The 6,360-nt window shown below is 33.0% G+C and overlaps 1 non-coding gene across 1 annotated transcript; it reads left to right on the top strand.

Moving 5' to 3' along the window:
* The first annotated feature begins 5,046 nt into the window (after positions 1–5,046).
* Positions 5,047–5,208, top strand: LOC141419967 (U1 spliceosomal RNA). Its single transcript, XR_012444693.1, has one exon. It is a non-coding gene; the product is annotated as a U1 spliceosomal RNA (small nuclear RNA).
* The last annotated feature ends 1,152 nt before the right edge of the window (positions 5,209–6,360 follow it).

The following is a 6,360-nucleotide window of genomic DNA, read 5'->3' on the forward strand; positions in this document are numbered from 1 at the left end:
CTGGAACTTAGACACACAGTGCCTGACCAGACACTGGGCATGCCTGAACCTAGGGACTTTGGCATCCAGCACATGGCTGGGGATGATCCATAGTGAGGAATCGTGAGGGAGGCCTGGTGAGAGGTCAGGTCCAGGAAACTGTCTGCTGAACAGGTCTTGATGTTAGAGTTGTGGGACCAGACCTGATGCTGGCACAGATTTAAAGGCTCAGTCCAGGATACTGACCTAGAATCTGGGGTTGTGGAAATCTTCTTTGTAGTGAGTTTTCCTGGGATGGGCTCAATGTTGGAGACAAGTCAAACTCTGGTGCTCTCTTTCCTCTCATTCCAACACATGAAGGATAGCTCTCTCCATGTTGCCTTTCCTGAGGTTAGGGGAGTAAAAACTCCTTCCCTCTTAAATGTTTCTTTTCTTCTTTCTATGCCACACGCAGGTGCTATGTCTCACCTTGTTTCCTTAACAAGGTGTTTTTGTATGTGAATAGTTGTTCAAAATGATGTCTTTGAATAGGGACAAGCAATGGAAAGTTCTATTCTGCCGTCTTGTTCAGGTCTGGGCCGTACTGGCTTTTTTCATCTTTTCTTTTGTGGTTCTGTGGTTTGAACTCAGGACCTCAAGCTTGTTAGGCAAATGCTCTACCACATGAGCTTCCTCCCCATCCCCATATTGGCTTGTATGTTTACCTAAATCCTTACTTTTACTATTTGTAATTTCATCATATGATTTTAAGTTATTCACTTGTGTTTTAATTTCACCCAGAAGGACTCATTTTAGCAGGTTTTTATAGACTAGGGCTAATAGGAACACACACACACTCAACTTCTGTTTTTCTGGAAAGGTCCAAATTTTTATTTCATTTTGAAGGACAGTTTTACCAGATGTAGAATTGTTGTATTGTTGCTTCATGATTTTTTCTTTCAGTATATTAAATATCATCTCACTGACTTCTGTTCTCCAGTTTCTGAGAGTGCCTGTTAATCTCATTAAGTCTCTTCTCTCTTGCTACTTTCAAAGATCTCTTTCCATTGTTTTTAGGAATTTTAATTGCTAGTTTTCTTCATGTGAATCTCTTTGAGTTTACTGATTACTATTTGTTCCACTTGTTGGATATGAAGATTAATGTTTTTCATGACACCTGGAAAGTTTTTAGCCACCCTTTCTTCAAATGTCTTTCTAATTCTTTCCCTCCCTCTTTTACTTTAGTACTTCCATTATGGGTATGTTGGTATGCTTGAGTTTTGTCCTTCTTAGACTCTGTTTATTTTTCCTTATTCTTTTTTCTTTCTCATCAGGTGGACAATCTCTTTTGAACCAGCCACAAGTTCACTGAGTTTTTCCTCATAAAACTGCTGCTAAATTTTAGCTTGACTAGGCCACTGGGTGCCAAGCTACTTGGTGATACTATTTTGAGCATTTCTGTGAGGATGTTTTTGAATGAAACACTTAAATTAGTAGATTGAGTGAAGCAGATTGCCTTCCATATGTGAAAGGGCCTCATCTAATTAGTTGGAGGCCTGAATAGAAAAGACTGACCCTTCCCCAAGTAAGAAAATTCTTCTTTCCTAACATCCTTGAAATTGATTCATTGGCTTGTTTCTGACTTTGGACTTGAACTGAAACAATGGCATTTCTTATATCTTGAACCTACCAATCTTGGACTGAAGCTATATCATTGGTTCTTCTATTCCTTAGTCCTTTGGGCTCAGATAACTACAACTACACCAACAACGCTTCTGATCTCCAGCTTTCTGATTCACCTTGCAGATCTTGGGACTGGCCAGCATCCAAAATTACATGAACAAATTCCATATATATATGGCCAAATATATGAATATATATATTCATGTATGTTATATATACATATGTTCATGTATATTGTATATATATTCTGGATATGATTGTCTTGTGAGATATATGATTTGCACATATCTTCTCTCATTCTAGTTGCTTTTATTTTCATGTTCTATCTTTTAAACCTCTTGATGTTCTTTGAATCAAGACATTTTAATTTATGTAATAGATAAAATAATTGGAATTCTAATTTTTTCCTTTGTCTCTTTTCCTTTTAGTGTCATATGTAAGAACTTTGGTTTAACTAAAGTTCACAAATATTTAGTCTTCTATTTTTTAAGTTTTACATTGTTAATTTTTATATACAGGCCAACAACTCATTTGTTCGTTAATTTTTATGGTGTGAAAAAATTACCTAATTTCATTTGCATATGAATATCTCATTTTCCAAGAATAGTCTGTTAAAAACTACTAGGCGATCTGGTTCTCTGCCTCATTAAAATAAAATTTAACTTTCTAACTTGTTATATAGCCTAAAATCATTGAACTTTAGCCTGTAACATATCTAAAGCATATGTGCTTCACTTTATTAAATACCTTAGGACATTTGAATTCTGGATATACTTCCAAGAGCTCAACCTTAAGTGACTTCTACCCAGCTTCTGCCAAAAGTTCAATTGAACAAACTGATTTAAAAGAGAATGCCTGTATTACATTAACTGAAAATATTTTTACATTAGTTAAAATGTAATAATTTGACTTGAGTTTTATAAAGGAGTTATATAAGAAACAGTTGTTTAGAAAAGCTTTTATATTTTCTGAAAAAAATAAAGCACACAACTCTAGAAGATATTGCTAACCATGTTAATGAATAATAGAGGTTAATATAAATTATCAAATAATTCTTCAGATTGCTTCCTGATAAAATATCACTGAAGGCAGACTTCATTTTGAGAATGGAAAATGTAATATAGAGGTATATTGGAGGAGAAAATGACTTGGAAAGGGCAAAGAAAGGGATTCTCCTTGTACCTTGGATAAAGATATAAAACTAGGTTTTCAGAACACTGAAAACAAATTTGGAAATAATGTGAAAACTGACTTTAATGCTAAGAAATATTCTAATGTATGTAGTATTGAAGTATGAGTTTGAGAAAAAAATTTAGTAGGTGTAATTCATATTCTTAGAATGACTTTGCTAAAGGCCAAGCCTATGGTTTATAATTCGAGTAGATGATGTTCACATTGTTTTGTGAGTAGAGTCACATTAATTGTGCAGTGCACAATTTGCTTAGTCAAATTGGACAATACCACCTCATTATCTCCATCAGAGGTACATTTTGAAGAGCATGATAAAAAATTGCCAATAATTGTCTTTATTTAGTATCTGTGAACATTATGCCTAGCATGTGTGTGTGTGTGTGTGTGTGTATGTGTTTATGTGTATATGTGTGTGCTTCTGTATATTTGTGTGTGTGTACTGGCTGGAGCTTAAGTTCAATTTGGAAATTAGCTTGTTCTGGATAATATGTGTACTATTTTGGGCTTTACTTTCAATTCCAGTGAGGTACACAAAAATATTTCCATTTGAAAATTCTGGAGTAACCAAGATACAAATGAATTTTGAAGTACATGTACAACTATTGAGATGATTGTATGATTTTAATTTTCAATAATGTTGAATTTCATAAATGAAGGCATTATAATTTTTATATACCACTGGTACTTATTTGCTAGTATTTTATTAAGGAATTTTGCTTCTATATTCATGAGTAATACCTACCTTTAATTTCCTTTTGTGTAAATTTTGTCACATTTTGGTAATAATTATTATGCTACCTCATAAATGAGATGGTATGTATTCCCCCTTTCTATGTATTTTTTAGGATCAATAGGCAATCAGTTTTATTTTATTCTGAATTTAAAATATTGAGAATCTTTACATATGATTTGTAGTTATATTACAGATTTAAATAAGGAAATTCAAGTCTGAGTTTTTGAAAAGTGATACCGGCATTGTTTCCTGGAGAAGCAAATGGAAGCACAAGTTCCTTAGAGCAGTTTTTGAGTCACATTAACAAAGTTTCAGGGATGAAACTATTTAATCCATTTTTACCTGTTATACATTCTGCCACCTTGTTTCAATAGGTTAAAAATTAAGTGTACATATTTATAGATAATATGAAAATATTCAAATGCTTTAGTATGCCCAAAGTAGTATTTCTTTAACACAAAATACTTTTTTTCAAAATTAAATATAGATGTCATATAATAATTATTTACATTGTACACAATTTATAGGATATGAGTGAGAAAACTATGTTTTACATCTATCTACCTATCTGAGAATTATACTTGTCAATTGATTTTATTTTTTCAAAATTTTTATTGTTGCTCTGGGTGGGGGTATATTGTGGCATTTACAAAAGTTCTTGCAATATATCAGATATATCATACTTGAATTCACCTCCTCTATCATTCTCCTTTATCGTCCCCTCCTACCATTCCTGGAATAGTTTCAATAGTTCTTATTTTTCTATTTAAAACTACTCTTGATTTAGTTATAATTTGCTAGTTTTCAACATATCTCATTTTTTCGTAGTGAAATATAATTTATTTCATAATATTAATACAGGTTACAATGGGGAACAGCAATGCTTGGTAAAGGGGAGAAATTTTCATTTTTCTTCTATAAGTCTATATATTGTTAGATTGTTCTTTTTCTCAAACATTGGAAGATAAATATGATTTACCATATTATTAATCTTTGTGTAATAAAATTGTGTAATATTAATTGTTTTAATAGGGAAAAGCATTATAAAAATATTTTCTTTTGCATAAGAAGGAAGGTCTTAATCGTTGATTCCTTCATTTACTTTATTTCTCATAAAGTAAAATCTGCTCATATGTGTACTTTATCAACTTCCATATTGATGTCTTGCCCACGTTATTAACTGAATTGATGGTCAATACTCTGGTGATTTTTTTTTCAAAAAGATATAATATGGTGGATATAGTGGAATGGTATTCTGCATATGTCATACACAAACACATATTTCTAAACACAGCTTCCCATTATAATTTAGGTTTAGCTTTGAACAAAAAGTTGTATGTGAGATTTAAAGAGCAGAGGACTCACAATAGCCAAATTATGGTAACATCCTAGAAGCCAATCAATATATGAGTGGATATAAAGAAAATATGGTATGCATACACAATGGAGTTTACTCAGCTATTAAGAAGAATGTAATTATTACACTTACCTGGCAGTGGAGATACCATGATCACGAAGGTGGTTTTTCCAGGGTGAGGCTGATCCATTGCACTCTGGGTGTGCTGACCTCTGCGATTTCCCAAATGTGGGAAACTGCACTGCATAATTGGTTATAATGGGTTTACCACATTTGCACTCCCCCCTAAAAAAAAAGAATGAAATTATGTCATTTGTAGGAAAATGGATGAAACTAGAGATCATTATGTTATGCAAAGTATACCAGACTCAGAAAGATAAATATTACATGTTTTCTCCCGTGTGAAGAATCTATACCTATATAAAAAGATATGAACATAAACGAGGGATTGTTGAGGGAGAAACCAGCTAGAATGGAGAGAACAAAAGGAGAGGGCGATTGGGGACGAATATGTTTGAAGTGTATTAATGCATGTATGAAAGTAGAATAATGAAACCCATTAAAATTGTAAAAAAAGGAGGAAGAGTGGAGAAGTATGGATAATATAAGGGTCTATATGGTCCAAGTTCATTATATATGGAAATACAACAATGAATTCATTTGCATAATTAACATACACTAATAGAAAGCCAAGGTTATGAAAGTAAAAGGGGGACTATGAGGGAGGCAGAAACAGAAGGAAAAAGAGGAGAGAAGGGAGAAAAGGAACAATAGAGGGGATAAATATGGTCAAAGAACATTACATGCATGTATAGAAGTGTCATGATGAAATTGCTTATTGTATACAATATAATACACATTAAAAAAAAAGAGCATCCAACTACTCCTGGTAGCAAGCATGATCATTTTGCTTTCTATAGTAGTATTTCTGTCACCAGCTTTGTAATAATCAAAAGCCAGGGCCAGCAACATCCTTCAGTTGCAGTTGCTATTATTTTTGTTGCCAGTATAGATCTAATGGGTTTGTCAAGTCTCTAGAGCTGGCAGAACAGAAATAGCTTGCTAATCTTTTTTATTATTCTTGGAAGAGCATGTGAATTATGTTTTTCATCCTTCATTAAACATTTGGCAGAATTCACCAGTAGAATCATGTAGGACTGAGTTACTTTTGTGTATGTGGAAAGTTTTTTTTTCCTTCAAGTAATTATTTTATTTTTAAATTACCGTGCAGGGTGATCGACTTTTTGTGCAATTATATAACTTTTAGCACATGTGTAGATTCATATAATTACCTCCAAAATAAACACAGAACAGATCCCTACTACCCCCAGGAAAAATTATCTTGTGTCATTCTTCATAGTCATAGTCTTTCCCTTCCCCTAACCCCTGGAAGTAACTGATCTCTTCACTGACACTACTATTCTTTTAGAGAATGACA

The sequence above is a fragment of the Castor canadensis genome, chromosome X (genome assembly GCF_047511655.1).
Source record: "Castor canadensis chromosome X, mCasCan1.hap1v2, whole genome shotgun sequence".
Classification (NCBI taxonomy): Eukaryota; Metazoa; Chordata; class Mammalia; order Rodentia; family Castoridae; genus Castor; species Castor canadensis.